The sequence below is a fragment of the Anarhichas minor genome, unplaced genomic scaffold, assembly GCF_050575085.1.
Source record: "Anarhichas minor isolate MPS153535 unplaced genomic scaffold, ASM5057508v1 ptg000012l, whole genome shotgun sequence".
Taxonomy (NCBI): domain Eukaryota; kingdom Metazoa; phylum Chordata; class Actinopteri; order Perciformes; family Anarhichadidae; genus Anarhichas; species Anarhichas minor.
Window position 1 is genome coordinate 839678 of NW_027466458.1, and position 17235 is coordinate 856912.

At 43.2% G+C, this 17235-nt stretch overlaps 1 long non-coding RNA gene across 3 annotated transcripts; it reads right to left on the reverse strand.

Annotated features, from left to right (window-relative positions):
• Positions 1-12996: 12996 nt before the first annotated feature.
• LOC142948213 (uncharacterized) lies at positions 12997-16918 on the reverse strand. 3 transcript variants are annotated; one of them, XR_012953464.1, is made up of 6 exons: positions 16884-16918; positions 15900-15949; positions 15384-15649; positions 15126-15287; positions 14956-15042; positions 12997-13931 (listed from the first exon to the last, which is right to left on the reverse strand). It is a non-coding gene; the product is annotated as an uncharacterized LOC142948213 (long non-coding RNA). The 3 variants fall into 3 exon arrangements; XR_012953465.1 differs by having other exon boundaries at positions 12997-13513; positions 13617-13931; positions 15384-15949; XR_012953463.1 differs by having other exon boundaries at positions 15384-15949.
• Between the last annotated feature and the right edge of the window lie 317 nt (positions 16919-17235).

Below are 17235 nucleotides of genomic sequence, written 5' to 3' on the forward strand. Positions count from 1 at the left end.
CTCCGGCTCTGGGGCAGAGATCACCGGCACTTCTATAAGAAGGGTTTGGTATGTGACACACAGATGAAAATGAAGCCGAGAGGTCAAGGTTTAGGGTTTGTCGAGTGGACCTATGAAATGTAGAATAATGCATAGATGTGCTCCAGCCGAGATTGGAAGGTGGTTCATGACTTGTATGCTTACTCAAAGTATTGCAATGTCTTCACAGTGCTGAATGTGTATTTAGAATACCAGTCTTTTTGCATGCGTCACAACAACCATTGGGCTTTCAGAGATTTTTTTTGGAAGTTTCGACTGATCAATGATTAATGTTTGTGTCAGGATATTCTGAGTAAACATTTTCTCAAGCGCTTTCTACCAAAAGCTTGTTGAAAACATGTCAAAACCTCAGTCGTTTCCCAATCCAACCAGAGCAGCTAATGTTGAATGTTTTGCCTCGATTTTTCAGGACACGGGCTGGTAAATAATATTATTGTAAAGTGTATAAAAGGGGCTTATAATCTTCATTTAGGAGCTTTCCTCTCTTAAAGTAGGTTAATATGCAAACAATGCAGGCTCAACCAAAGCTGCTGAGTCTAATGCAACTGAATGTTTAAAGACAAATACCATTGCAGTTTTAGGTTTTTGTGACCCAAATAATGAACGGGTTTTTACATATTCAACATTTCAGATGTTATATTATCATTAGATAAGGATTTGCTGAAAGTAAAGTGAGCTGAAATATGGAGCTCATTAATAAAATGGGAAGAAATATCGACGAGAAGATTTGGATTTGTTGGGAGTTTTGAGGTTTCGGATGTTATTTGTGGATTCAGCCGGGGCATGGTGCCAGCCTCAGACCACCTCACCAAGACCTAATTTCTCACCTTGATCCTCTTTTTCACTGCCATGTGAGGTCTCCAAAGCAATCTGCTTCTCTTCTCCCGCTTGTTGGTCACCCCCCTCATTCGCCAGGGCCACTGATTCTCCCTTGATTACACTCTCTTCCCCCACTTCCGTACCTTCTGCCCCAAAGTCTTCAGGAGCGCCTCCCCCCACCACTAAATGGCCTTGTTCGTCCTCTACCTCCGGTCCTTCGGCATTATTCACTATGTTTATCTCCTCTACTGGCTCCCCTACTACCGTCTGTGTGGTCTCTATCTCCAAATTATCAATATGCGGGACTATGGCGTCGCCTTCCATTTTATCAACCTGAGTTCCTTCATTTACCCACACGTCCTCTATCTGCTCCACGCCAGCCACCGCCAGGCTGGGGTCGGACTCTACCACGGTCTCTGGCTCTCCATCTACTGCCACCTCCTCTACCTCCTGCGTTTCTGTTTCAGCTGCTACTTTTTCTTCCGACAATACAGCTTGCTCCTCGCCGTCCTCCGCCCCTGCCTCCCCGACCTCCAAATACCCTCCTGTCTCTTCTAACGCAGCCACAGTGTCTTCTACAATCCCCTGACTGACTTCGGTGCCTAGAGACTCGTCGATAACCTCCACTCTCTCTGCCTCTACGCCTGCTGTGGTCTCCTCCACAGATCCAGTCTTGGCCTCCCCTTCCCCCTCGACAACCCCTTTGCTCTCCTCAGCTACAACTTCTAATGCATCCACCACCGCTACCTCCTGCTCTTCTTCCGCACCATTATATCCCCCCTCGGCGCCCATATCTTTGCCCTCCGCCTCCTCCACTGCCTGCTCCAACACCTCTGCCTTTGTGTCAGTTTCCACCTCTCCTTTATCAGCCTCAAGGGCATCCTCCTCAGCCGCCTCCTGCACTGCTTCCTCATCTGCTTTTGCTTCACCTCCTACTTCCACTTGCCCCCAAGCTGCCTCCACCACCCTCTCCAGCAGCTCCTTCAGCACTTCCTCTGCCCCGCGGCTCTCCACCTGCTCTGAGGCCTCCTGCACGGCCTGCTGCACCTCCTTCAGGCTAGGGGGGGCCACCACGGGTACCACCTCAGCAGGGGGCAGCTCTGGTTCCTGGGGTATGGCTGGACCATCTTGCAAGGTGACCGCTGTGGAGGATTGGATGGAAGTAGACGGATCTGAGGAGATAGTATCAAAAATTGATGGTGTTTTGTAGCAGCTGTAATCGTCAGACAAACCTGGAATATGTGATCAAGGGTGTGTGTTATATTGATACCGATGATGAGGGAATGTTGACCACTCAAGGAACTGGACCAAAGATTATAGTTACGATTATATTATTGATTATAATGCCATATGTGGCACCATACCAACTGCAAATCCCTTCATTTAACATTCTGTGTCCTTACCATTGGCTGATAATGCAATTATTCACTGAAGACAGAAGGGTCAGTTAAAAGTCATCACTACTTGTAGGCGCAAGTCTATTGGAAATGATCAAGTAAATTTGCGGTTTGGATTTCTTTTCAACAAAACACGTTACATATCATCACATAGATAATCAAGACTATTTGTATAATGCCACCCTACCTTCAGACGTGCAGTGTTGTATCAACAAAACCACTAGGAATCCTGTCAAAAAGCAGTACTCCATGTTGTCAGAGAAAACATTAAAAAAACGATACTCCAAAAACAATCCACGGTCTCTGCCAGGAGAACACTCTTTACTTCCTTTCAATTCCTTCAATCTTGCTCAAACGTCAAGTGTGAGCATGTACACCGCCACAAGACCGTACACTGAGTGTGTAGAGTAAATTGGGCCCGGGGCAGGGAGGGCAAAGTTAGTGGGTGACGCTGAAAGGAGGGAGGGTGAAAAAACGAACATCGCCATGTTAAATGTTGCCACCCCGAGGTGTCTCCGTGCCACCAGGTGTCTCTATGGGAGTTGGGAGGGGGAGGGGGTAAAGTAGCACTTCAGTGCTAAATGCTACCGAGACCCTTACAAGGGCTGTGGTGAAGCTTGGGCGGCATGTCACACACATAGTGAACCCTAGAAGAGCAATTATAGATGAGCTGCGAGTTTGGGGCATGACTGATGCTACCATTAGGGCTTGACATAGAGTTAGAGAAAGTAGAGCAAATGCAAAAGTTCATAATATCGCAATGCGCCTGACAATAAAGTAGCATTGTTTTGAGTAAGGGTTAGTGAAATGGTGTCCCTTATGTGTGCGTGTTTAACAAGTGTTTTTATGAATCGCTTCATATGGCCTTTCTTTCTACTACACTATACACCACACTTCTACGCCACCAGTGCAGAGTAAGGGTTAGAATGGCCCGATGATGCCACGTGGTTTCCAACTGTTAGGTTATCTAATGAAGACATCCATGTCTATCATGTTATGTAATACAAAGAATGTTTATTTTATATGGATGTCTAGCGTCTGCCTGTTTTGTCTCACGATAGCAAGGTTAGTGTAGGGATTCACGGAAATTGGAAGTAGGTGTTACATAAATTGGGATCTATCTGTAAATGTACAGTGGCAGCCACAGTGTATTGCCGGAGGCAATGAGAAATCCCCAGCTGAGTTTATGTGCAGGCAGTTTATTTATATTCATATCCAGGTTGGCATCATTGACACATCCCAAGCGTACACAAAAAATTACTTGGACTGAAATGTTTAAATTGTCTCTGTGGACGCAGCCAGGTATGAGATTGACCATCTGTGTTTTTGCAATCCCAAATTTCTCCATTGGAAAAAATTATGAAATTTATATTTGCTTGAATGCAAGCAAACACGCAGGTCCATGCTGTAAGCTGAGAGTTCAGTAATAAAGGGGTGAATTGGCCAAACAAACTTAGTGCTAAATACAGTGGAGGTAATATAGGGCCTAGTGTTATGCCACGCTAGTTTTGTGGCTCTTGGTCCACCACAATGGTCCCAACTGAACTATCTCAACAACTTTTGGATGGATTGCCGTAAAACTCTATGAAAGAAAGACTATGAATCCAAATTGATTTTGGTCACTGCACTGATTTTGGTCCTTTATTGCAACCGTGAGATTGACATGTGTGGTCTCAACTCATACTGGATGGATTGCCATTCAATTTGGTACCCAAATCCATGTACCCTCAGGATGAATTGTTACCACTTTGTGAACTCTTCAACTTTTCATCACCAGCTCAAAACTTAATTTGTATTTTACTTTTGTTTATGACCACATACTGGCAAAACTGACATTCCCATGAGCCTCAGCTGCTCTTTGTGGTCAGCGCTAATTTAGCAAATGTTAGCATGTTAGCAAAAAAACGCTTAACTAAGAAGGTGAACATGGCAAGCATTGCACCTGTCAATCGTCAGCAAGCTAGCATTGTCATTGTGAGCATGTTAGCATGCTGACATTACTGAATGCACTGTGAATCACTGTGCCTCACAGAGCTTCTAGCATGGCTGTTAAGTCTTGTTTAGTGTCATTTGACACAACTGTGAAAGCAGACGACTTAGTTAATGTATGCAAATTATTTAAACAGCATTTGTACTGTATGGGAATGATACTGTCCCAAGCTTTTTTACCCAGACAGCTCTATTCATTGATTGCTAGGTCAGTGGGAAACAATGATGGAGGCTTAATAATGCGTAATAATAGTCGCCCCTCTGAGAAGCTAACATGTAACTTCCCTTTCAATGAAATCAGCTGATCCTGACCTAAGGCTCCATTGACTCTCATGCCAAAAGACCAGCGTGACAAAGCTATAAACCTGTGTCACGGAGCCAATGACATTTCCAGACCCACCAGCTTATTATCTGGCTGGCCCCTCAGCAGGAAAACTGACAGTCTGCTCCGAGCTATAAAACTAACTACGGAAATAATAGAGACATTTTATGCTCTCAGTGTTGGTATGAGAACATGACAGTGTTATTCTCTGTGGTACCTTTGTTGCTTTTGAAGCCACGGGGGGTGTTGCACAGTGATCTCTGCTTCAATTCGATTTATTTGACAATTCAGCGGCAAATCTGCGCTTCTGTATATCAAGAGTCTCTGTCTCAAAACAAACCATAGATAGAAACAGAGTCTGGGGGGCTTCAGAGAAGCAACAAAACGTATGCCAATTGTTTTTTTCTCTGCTTACATTGTTGTTTTCTCTGGAAATCGCTCTAACTTTTATATTTTCTGATCTCTCTCTCTCTCTCTCTCTCTTGCTTTCTCTCATTCGTGACTGCAGGAGATTAGGTCTGAAAGGTTAATACAGTCACATGAGCTTCACATTGTGCTTTGTGCTACCAGGCAGTTAGCACAAAGCACTACTTGGCTTGTGACTGGGCTGGAGAGGGGGATTATTACAATGATGCATACTGTATATTGTCTACATACACATAGTACCTGCAGCCACTTCACCCTCAATATCTCAACACATTCAAACACGCACACACACACACACAAACATACACATATGTACTGTGTACAATCACACACAAACACTAACTAGCATAAAAACTGTATAGTAATGGAAAACCGAATTAGAGTGAGTTTCACACAAATATTTCTGAGGCCAAATTGCGTGTTAGCTTGTAAACTTTGAAACAAATATGGGGGAAAACAAATGTATTGAATTGCATGATTTCCCTTTTTTTGGAATACGTATGAACAAACTCAAAAGTTAAATTGCATATTTCTCTACAGAAACCATCAGCGACCCTTAAACGCAACTCTCTCTCTCTCTCTCTGTCTCTCTCTCTCTCTCTCTCTCTAAGTAATGGGTTTCCCCAAAGCCCCCTAAGTGTTGGGGCAACATGTAATTTGATAAACCAAAATAATAGTGGCGACGGTAAAGCATGGTGCATGGTTTGTGTAGCTTCTGAAGCCGGTCTATGTTTAGGGTGGGGAAGAGCAAGACCCTGCGCTGTGCTGTGAGGCCATAGGAGTTGCTGTCTGTATTTCACATCTCACTGTTGGTATTTCAGATGTGCTCTCCATGAAAAGAGGGCGGTGGGGGGGGGGGGGGGAGAGTAACCAACACTAACCTCCACCCCAGCCTGGTCCACGGTCCAAACTCACTGACACTAACTACTGAAAAATATCGCACATCTAGTCGCTTTTGAACACACTATTTACATCCATTACACACAGTTTATGGGGACGCTCCATTAGTGATTTGGACATAAAAGATTCTTTCGTTCTATCGACTTTCAATTTATTATGAGGAACAAGTGGACAAGACATAATATGATATGACAGTGGAACACTATTGTCTTCAAAATTTGCAAATGTAAACGTTAGGGGTGTAACGGTTCACAAAATTCTCGGTTTGGTTCAATACAATACAGTGGTGCCACGGTTCAGTTCGGTTCGGCATGGTTTAATACAGCAAAAAAGCAGAAATGCCATCATAAAGTATGTTCTTTTTTTACTTTGAACAATGATGGATTAATTTGTGTACAGGAAGCTGCAGCAACTCCTGTTTTGTCTTTAACACGTGGGCTGCTGTGGTGCTTCAGTGAAAGAAGGTCACAATCTCTCTGATCTTTGGAGGAGGCGATCTTTGACGTTGCTTTCTGAGATGCTAGATTAATGACATCGGCCTATTTGTGTCGTTAGTCAGCTAGCTTTGGTTTGCCCGTGACGTCTGTTGTCAGAGCAGCAGCGGAAGCTTTGGACATTTGATTCTCTGTTTGGGCTTTTGTTTTCTTTTACAAAGCAGTAATTATGCTCTGGTGAAATGGGCTCGTGAAGGAGTAGTGTCACAGGGCTCAATAGCATTAAGCATGTTAGTACAGCCTACGTTTTCAACTCCAGAGTAGCGTCTCATATCCGCGGCTATAAATATACCTTTAGCCCTGTTTGAATCGATTGGGAATAGCTACCTAAATGATAGTTTGTAGCGTGGGTGCTGCTGTTGGTTTTCCTGGTAAGCTAGTTTAGCATAGCGTGTAGAATGTTGTTCTTCCGTGGAAGGAGGGTCAGTTGTTGTCTGTTACGTTGAGTGGGTTGCCATGTTGAGCGCAATGGCTCCACCGAGAGAACATTATATTTCCCACAATTTAAGCTTTAGCTTAAATGCAATAGTATTATTCAAACGTATTGTTCGGGTCGTAATGCGTACCGAACCGTAAGCCTCGTACCGAACGGTTCAATACAAATACGTGTATTGTTACTTACACCCCTAGTAAACGTTATGCCCCCATTTGTCATATTGCTGTCTGATGCAGTTCAAAAGCGTTTGTCATCTACAGGAGGATCTGTCATTTTATCCATGGCAACATTTTTAGCATTGAGCAATTTAACAGCAGCATCAGCAGTAATGATGTGCAGATGTAGATGCCAATGTGCGCCATCTACAGGCAAGGAAAGCTCTCGCCTCTGCAGTTCTGACACGAGCCACCTGCAAAGTTGTTTTTGGTCTACTTTAAGTATTTTTTATAAATCTGTGTCGTACTTTGCAACATTTTGAATTAGCATTTGTTAGTAAGAACAAACAAAAGTTACATAAAAAAGTCATGATAAACTCTGTGAGAAAAAAGAGAGGAGCCAGATCAGGAGCTGCAGCAGAGAAGAAGCTGCTGCTGTGGAAAAGATACATGTTGAATGCGTACATTCACGTCCTGGGTGACGACTGTCGCACAAGGGCCATTAACTGTAGTGAACAGTACAAAAATGCACAATGATGAAATCAAATTAAGGATTGCACCATTGTGGGCTCTGATTGCAATTGTTGTTCTTCTGCATAAAGAAAAAAAGGTTGGAGCTACCTTAGTCAATCACTGATTTAATGCACCACCCGGCAATCACTCTAACTGACCCAAATCAAACACCCACAATGTTGCATCACTAACAGTTGCACTGCTGGGCCTGAAAAAGTGCTTAATGCTAAAATGCTCATGGTGGATCCTCCAGCAGGGACTTCTATGTGAGGGCCGAACGGACTGGTCATAGTGTGCTTTGAGAATAAATGAGCAGAGAAGTTGAGCCAAGAGCAAATTGAGGAGGACTTTGCAGTGCTCGAGACAGGTTTCAACAGGTGAGCACAACAACAACACATTCTCCAGATGAGAACGTCAGCAATCACAGCGTTGCCTAGCAATGTAGTTCTGTGTGCAGCTCTCTTTTTGCTTTAATACATTTGTGGCTGCAGCGGCTGGGGATTTTATATTTTTTATTCACCTCCATGTTGTTTGCCTTGGTGACGTTTCATTTTGCTATTGATTCTACAAGAAGTCACAAGTTAAATACATGTATGTAGTTTAATATTGCTTATTGCACCTGCCACACTGTCCTTTTTCTTAATTTTTTTGACTTTGTCGCCCATTTTTGTGTACTTGTCTGAGTTTTGTCTCTTGTCTGGGTGAGGCAATGCTTGAATTGAGTATGATAACCTAGTAGTCTTTCCATTCCTGTTGGTTACACATAGCACTATACAGAGCCCTTTCTCAGAGTGGGGAGCGATGACTTTAAAGTGGAGCACACTTGCCCTCACAATGAAGAATATCAATTATGAAATATGAACATTGCAGGTTGGTAAGATGAATAAGCAATTTGTATACTCATACCTCTCTCACTTGATCTCAGTGGTGCAATGCTAAAATAATGCAATGGTAAAAGCTCACGTTGGATTCTGGGTAAGATTTGTCTTTTGACTTTACATTGGACGCTGCAGGGTCAGTGGGGATTCCCAGAGGAAGGGCTTGTTCAACCACTGTTGGAACCGGCTGAGGGTGGGAGGCTCTTGTGGTTGTCATTGCCAGAGGCCAGCAGGTGGGGCTATCAGCTTTAAATGGGCATTGATAATGACGGCATGTCCATAATCTTAAATATAACTTAAACACTTGAAAATAGATAAGAGTTCTTCGTAGTCATACGAGAACTGTGTTCATGCTTGATAGAGCAGAGAGATGTTTGAAATGATATGTCAGTCACAATAAACTTCCATTCCATATCATCTCTCCCTCTACTCTCTTTTCTCTGTCTGTCCTCCTTCTTTCTCTCTCTCTGTCTCTCTTTCTTCTCCTCTGTGCTCTCTGTCTCTCTGTCTGTAGTTTCAGGAATTTTTCAAAAGGATGTTCCCCAAATATCTAGGACATCTTTTTGGGTCACCATTAAAATGATCCTCCAAACTTATAAAACATGCAGAGAAGTTACCTTTTTTCTTTTGCATATATGGAGATCTGAGCCTTCCTGCCGACACAAACAACAACAACATCAACCAGTACCAACAACAGAAATAATGTATGCTCTCATTATTATTCCTATTTAGAGTTCTAATTTATTCGGCCTTAGTGGGGGAACAGCAGTTTCAAAGGAAAAACCACCAAGAGTGGCTTGTTGATAAGGCACGAAAGTTAAGTCGAATTATTCAGTCTTCCCCTCTGTTTTTTTTCCCGCAATCATTTCCTCTCACACATGAAAACACACACTCTACATGCACACATCACTCAGCATCCTCTTTTCAAGCGGTGGCAATTTACAATTAATTAGAAGGAATCCATATTTTCTTGCTTGTTTGTGCCTTTTGCAAAAAGCTGTGTGATCCGCAGCTCAAAGCAGAGCAGTGGAGACAGAAGCCCGAAACCTCCCCCGTCAGCTCCATATGCTCGGAGCAGCCTTTATCGCTGAGCGATTGACAGCCACGTATGAACTGCCAAATAAAACATCCCAGTCGCTCCCCCTCATAAGTGTACATCCAACACCAGAATAGAGTGGCGAAGTTGGTGCTCTTTTTGCTTTTCATTTGTGGTGGTGGAGTTCAGATAACATGCTAAGGATATGTTTGCAGCGACTGATCCGTAACCATGTTACATGTTAGTTATAGGTGTTTGTATTGCATGTGTTCCTCTATGTGAACACTTGATGTGAGGGAGCCAGAGAGGGAACCGATTTGTTCAAACTCCTTTCAACCACTTCTCTCATATGTTCTCGCTGTTGTCTGCCAACATACAACAGTTTCTTTCTTTTTTTTTTTTTTTTTTACATCACAGAAAAAAGAAAGAAAACAATACCTCCCTGCACATTTCTGCTTCTCCTTGTAAAATGGAACACTTATATAAGGCACCATTGTGGATTACATAAATGTCTCAAAGTTATCAATATTTCATCCTCTGTGCGTTTGATGTGTTTGGTAATTGGATATTTATGTTGTGGGCTCCCCTCTCTCAAAACCCCCGTTGCACTTTTCCTATTTGTGTACGTGCGCGTGTCTGCGTGTGTGTGTATTTATAGTACTGTATATAGTTGCAATGTGTTTGTTTGTGGGTGTGCATTTGTTTTTTGCGTATGTGTGCGCTTGTCTGTGTTTCTTCTCCTGTTTCGCTTTTGCAGTTTTCTTGGAAAGGCGATGACATCGGTGGTCTTAATAGTGGAGTCATTCAAAAGGAGAAATGTAAAGTGTGTGTGTGTGTGTGTGTGTGTGTGTGTGTGTTCTATTGTCTTCAAGTATGCAGATGGAACAGTGCTGCTATTATTGCATTTACGTCTGCATATGTTTTCCCCACATCACACTGGGATGGTCAAGTAGGGTAGAGAGCTGGGAGGGTTCTCCCCCCCGGGTAGAGAGCTGGGAGGGTTCTCCCCCCCCCCCCAGACCGAGCTGGTGGTTTTTCTTTGATGAAGGCAGAAAACAAGGAAAGGATGAGAAGAGGAGGAGCACTAGTATGGGACTCCTTAGTGGGAACTTGAGTCGAATAAATGTTTCACGTTTCTGACAGTTTACATGACAAAAGAACCGTCTGTGTCTGGAAAGTATCCGACAAAACCATTTGAGGGCCGACCCGGGTGTCGTTGCGCAACGGCACCGGGGCGAATGAAGGGGAAAGAGGGAGAAGGACGGGTGGAAGGAGATGGGTGGAGATGATGGAGGAGGTGGAGACACAGTGGGGGGAAGCGTGCTGCTCCATCTCTGGATGCAGTTTCCTTTTATGACCGAGTGAGGGAGCTGTTGGGTCTCAATTCAGCGCTCCCAGAGGAGTAGCTCGCAGAGACGAAAAAACCCCAGAAATGATGTCGAGATGGGAACAGGGAGGGAGGGAGAAACGGTGAGACAGAGAGGAGGAGGGAGCACGAAGAAAGAGCCTGACTAGTACCTTCACAGTCCATTACATCACTGCTCTGTATGAGAATACTCCTCACCGGCTTACGTCAGTGGGAAAGACTCCAATCACACTGTTGGTACAGGAGCAACACCTCCGTCCTGCTAGAACACAACAACAAATACAGTCCTGACAGCTCCAAGCGCTGCGGACGATGCGTGACATTCAGTGAGATCTTCGACATCATCGACATCATCACCTACTAGCACGCTGCGTGCTTTTGCAAGGACGAACTGCGTACACTGGAGACGTTGAATAGCATATAAAAGGAACGATGCGAGGCTGGGGAGTGTTTTTTTTGGGGGGGGGGGGGGGGGGGGGTTGGTAGAACAGGAGAGCAAAATGCGGCTCGTAGCTATTCTGGTGTTCCAGACAGCTTTACTGCTCATCAGACTAACAGCACCTCTGCCCCGCTGCTGATGTGCCTGCTTACCTGCTCTGCCTCCTCAGCAGTTCAGCAGAAAAGTTGTCTCAAAGTACACGGGGGGGTGGGGAGAAAAAGAGGCGACAGCAGAGTGCGAGTCGGTCTGTGCGCATGACAATGTGCCGGCATGTACGGGCACTTGTGCTTTAATTCTGTGCCCAGGTCTGTTGGTACATGCATGTTGAAGTGGGTTTGAAGGGGGGCGTTACAGAACTCTCTGTGTGTGTGTGTGTGTGTGTCTGTGTGTGTATGTGTGTGTGCGCGCACTAATGATCCCGAGCCCTCTTCTTCTCTCTCGTGCGAGAGCAGCTGAGCTCCTGGAGGTCCCAGATAACCTGTTTGTGTGATTTTGCTGTGGCTGCGGATTTTCCGGTCTTATCATCAATCATTAGACTTTCTCGCGAGCTGTTCGAATCGGGTTCACCCCGCTGCGAACACATTTAGTGTAACAGGATCCGTGTAGGTGTTGGTGTGTGTGTGTGTGTGTGTGTGTGTGTGTGTGTGTGTGTGTGTTGGTGTGTGTGTGTTGGTGTGCATGTGGTGTGAGTGTGAGTGCGCATTTCCCGCTGCGAACGCAGATCCAGCAACACTCAGCACTGGACATCGCAGCGGGAGTACACCTGAGAGAGATTGAGAAAGGAACGTGTGTGTGCGCGCGTGTGTGAGTGGTGGGAAAACGCTGCTCAATGAAAAGATGGAGAGTGGTGGAAGGAGACAGGAGGAGGGAGTGAGTGTGTAATCCCATCAGCGAGCGCCAAACAGAGCTGTACAGTAATACCCGAGAGAGACAGGGTGCTTCTTCTCACAGACAAGCATGCACACACGCACCATCCAGGTGGCTTGGCTGGTGTCTGCTTGTGATGAAAAAGCTACTCACAGGCAGAAATAGGTCAATGACCTCAGGGCCTCTAGAGTCAGCAAGACTAGCCTAAACACACACACACGCACACACACTTACACACACTACATCCGGTCTCAGGGCTATACTGTAACCTGCCATATGTACAAATATAGACCCAGCCAACTTAAACATATCATTATGAGTTAACATCCCAAAAGGAGATTTGCTTTGCTCTAGTATAGACATATCATGAACACATGCACAACTACGGACACTTTTTTGTGCGTTTTACTGGAGTATCAGAATCCTTTTTATTGACCAAGTGTGTGTGAGAGAGATTCGACTGGTTTTCACTTCCAGTTTCAGTTCTACACTGTAAAAAAAATCCATGTGGTTCAACTTAAAAACGTAAGTACAATTGCTGCCTTAAACTTTCAAGTCAAGTCAAATTGGATTTACAATTTGTTTCAACTCATCACTTTGAGTTTACTTTAGCTTTGGATTGCTCTTTGTAAGTTCACATTAATGTATAGTATGAGTTTATTCAACTTAGCAAAATGAGTGAAAAAGATATACAACTTATCATCATGCATTCTGTTCACTTGACCAAATAAGTGGTTTCAATTTAGCAAAATGAGTGAAAAAGATATATAACTTATTATCATGCATTCTGTTCACTTGTCCCAACTAGTGATTTCAACTCACATATTTTAGTTAGAAGGAAGTCTTGACATTACTTTCCTAGTTAAAATGACCTAAAAGTATGAGTCGTTTCAAATGACTAGTTATAAGAAAACACCATGTCTTGAGGCAAAAATCAAATTTATTTTCTTGCATTAAAATAGTTTACATTAAAACATGCAGATCGCCAACAACTTCCATACTGTAGTTAAACAGAATATTCACAAAAAGTTCCACCTCAGCAGAGAATAACCTTAAAGTCACTGTATATTTAAACATTAACATACAAATCTCCAAGACCAACCGTAAACAAATGAGTGTCCAAGTTGTAGGATTTAGTGGTATCTACTGACGAATGAACTGAATAACCCTCCACTCACTCGTCCCTTTCCAAGCATGGTTGAGAACTACAGCGGCCTTCAGGTAACGTAACACAAACCAAACACTGTCCATTCTGGGCTACTTCAGAAACATAGCAGACTCCGTGCTCATTCTAATGTATCAAAAACACAACATTCATATTTTCAGGTTATTATATATTAAAGAAAACACATACATATACACATACATATTATATTCCAATTTCTGGAATAAAAGAGTGGGTGTGCGTTCTAGTGAGAGACTGCACTGAATGTGTAACTGTATGAAAAAAAAGAAAAAGAACAATGAGCACAATTTTAACAGGACCAACTGACAGGATTTAGCAAATCTTGAGTCCTTTTCTGTCTTTTACAATTTGTACCTCAGGAGTTTGTTTCTCAATCCATGTACTCTTGCAGAGGCTTGTTCTGGTTTGATCTTCATCACCACTCGCTGGAGAAATTCGAAGGAATACTTCATGGCTTGTGGATACTCAAGATTCACAGAGTATATAATGCCCATAAGCATGGCAAAGCTGCATGGCACATCTTTCATGTTATGGAGCACAATTGTCTCCTCGACCACAACTGCGACGTTGAAGACCTCGCCTGGAACTGCATCCCGTTCCGGACCTTCGTAGCCTATCAGAAGGCCAACTTGCATCCCCTTCATGGCTGCATCCAGTCTCACCATGAGCCTTGAAAAGCAGAAATAATAGTGTTTGACCTTTTACATCTTTAAGTACATATGCTCTACAAGCAGTGAGGGAAAGTAATTAAGTGCATTTACTCAAGTACTCCACTTAAGTATAATTTTGAGGTACTTATACTGTACTTGATTATTTTATGTTACTTTCTACTTCTACTCCACTAAATCTTAGAGGTAAATATTGTACTTTTCACTCCATATATTTAGTTACCAGTCACTTTACAGATTCGTATTCAGTGTGGCTTTGTAGCACAAAGGCAGTAAAACTGCCTGTGCCAAAGCACACTGTATATAATCCATAGAGCTTAATCATAATAATAATAATAATAATAATAATCTTTATCCATTAAGTTTGGCGAGCTTCTCCTCACACAGCGTTGCCAACACCTGCGCAAAAAATACATCAAAACGTGCGGCCTGATCGGGAGTCGTGTGCTAAGTATTTTTTAGAGAGAATCACCCAGCGGTTTTCCCGAAAAACTGAGCAAAATTTCTCCATTCACTTGAATGGGGTTTCGGCGTGAAGAGAGCTAAAAAAAACACTTAACTTTGGGCCCATATTGACTAGCCACATCAACGCATTCGACAGTCTTATCTTTCTATGCAGGTCCTGCATTATTTTGAATGCAGGACTTACACTTGTAACAGTATTTCTTCCACCACTGTCTTCAAGGCTAATTCATGTCACTAAAATTGTTCTTCGGATGTTCGCAAACTCCTTTCTATTTATCTATGTACAGCCTGTGCTCAAATTGAGGGTGACTTTCCTGCTCTAGTAGAGAGGCAACAAACTTCTTACTGTCATCATACAACCTATAGGACATGTTATTCCATCTTCACATGACTACACAACGATGCCGACTTTGCCGTTGAGGTCATTTAAAAAAGAAAAGAAAAGAAAATTCAGATTCCTCAATGCATCAGAGGGCCTACATAATATCTGACAACACAATTATGTTAAAATCTATACACGTAACCACAGTTTTGCATTAAGGAAATACATAATGTCTTACGTCACACATCCTGATGACGTCTGATGGATCTTCGGATATGTAATGTGGCAGGCCAAGCAAAGCAGCAGTCCTCCTTTCATTTGTGTCCTACAAGACCGAGAAATATGCAGTGAGATGACAATGTTGTAGCACACATAGCATCAATTTACAAATAATCAGCAACCCCTTACATCTTTCTCAAGACAGTTCAAAATGTCTTTGAGTGCCTGCTTCTTTCCAGACATGGTTGCAGCTTTGTAGACCTCCAGCAGTCTTGGGACCAGGCCATCAAGTCCGTCAAGAAAACACTCGAGAAGGTCTGTGGTGACGACTCTCTTGAATTCTGCCCTTATCTGAGGAGACGCAAACAGATAGTAAATACTAGTCAAACAACATTTCTGAATAGGACACGCAGTTTACACAGTATGACAAGCAGTGTGACTGCCTACCTGTCTCTCAAGGAACAGAGCTGGCCATCTGGAAAGGACCTCTGCGACGAGTGGCTGATCTCCAATAATCTCTTTTCGGCGCTGGGAACGTAGCTGTCATCAGGTGTTCCACCAGCTGGTGATCAGGGTCTTTGTTAAGCATTTCCACCTCCAACATCTTTCGCTTTTCCTCCATGTTTTCAGAACTCTGTCCTTCTGGTGGATCTGGACAGTAGTTGACCTCACCTTTCTTTGACTTCTTAACACGTTTCCCCTTTGCAAATGTCCTTTTAAATGAAGGAAATTGTTTTATCTTGCTTGGTGCTGAAAAATTACAAAGTTCACAGCGAATTTTAGCAACTGGACTGGTTACTTCCTTGTGCTCCTTTATATGCTGCGTAAATTCCACATGGGATTAGAGATATGTTAGACAGTTTGGGTATATACAGCTGAAACCCCGTCTTCCACGTCCATGATTGTCTTTGTAATGACTCACAATTGTTTTTTCATTGTATGAGGCAAAACTGCAGAACTTACAACTCCACTTCATCAACAGCAACCAAACTCAATGAATGAACCATCAGCACCTGAAACACAGAAAATCAATCAATATAACATGATATAGCAAAACCTTTAGTCATATGAACGGCAAACTTCATTTAAGAGAGTAAAATGCACACAATAGCCACAGAACAATGAGCTTCTAATCAATTTATGATCTTAGGATACGAGGTAGTTTCCATAACCTATGGTGAGTTTTTTTTAATTAACAAAATCATAAGAAACTGAGGGAATTCATGAGCAGGAATGACATTAAAATAACTTGACCCGTGGTGGAAAGCCCTGTGGTGGGGGAGATTTTAAAAAAAGCTAGAGTGGCGCGAACACAGATAGCTCGCTAAAGTACGCTACTAGCTAACTAGCTAGCGAGCTAATTATCTTCACAACCATGTAGGTTAAGCTACACCATGTGCGCCGAGTTACTTAGCTAGTTCCCGTTTTCGAGCGGCCGTGTTTAGCCAAAAGCAGTTTAAGAAGCCAGCCAGCAGAAATTTAAACTGATTAAAATATTCAATTTAATTAGGTTTCAAATGTACTAACTTAGCTACTGACATTTTAGCCAGACAACAAATAGTCCATAAGCTTACCGTAGCCAACTGTCTGTAGACCGCCATGTTGCTAAACGTCGGCTAAGTTACATTGAGAAGCTGCCCAAAAACATTAGCTTATTTAAATTACTTTTTTCTAAATGCCCTCTGAAACATTCTTGATAGGACTTCGTATACTATTGTTCATTAACCTTATATCGTGTTCGGGTCCAATTAGATCGGTTATGAGGATTTACACGGCTCAAATGTGACCATTAAAAACGAACTTATACGCTAGACTGTTTGCCATATTGGACCAACTGCATTACACTTTAAGCGTTATGCATTTACAGACAATATAATAACATGACAGCAGATACTTTCTATACATTTACGAATTGGGTTGACTGATATTGCTGACGCATCCACTCACCTCACTTCGCCTTTGTCCTTCCGAGCCGTGCGCCGCTTGTCAATGGTCGGTTGGTTGACGTTCATCGTCTCGCTGGCTAACCATATTCATCCGCCGCTTGGTTCGCTGAACCGACGTACTGCGTGGTCAGGTTCAGGTCACGTTCGTGATCCGGCTGCCAAAACGTATTGGTCCGCCGCGTGGCTTAGGTTAGTTCGCCGTCTGGTATTTACATAGGTTGGTGACGCAGCTGAGCAGACAGACAGCTTGCGACCTGCTGCGGCACCCACCTGTCACTCAAAGCGGCCACGCTCTCAATTATGCATAACTTTCAGCCTCAATATAATTGAAATGTATTAGTTATATACAAGTC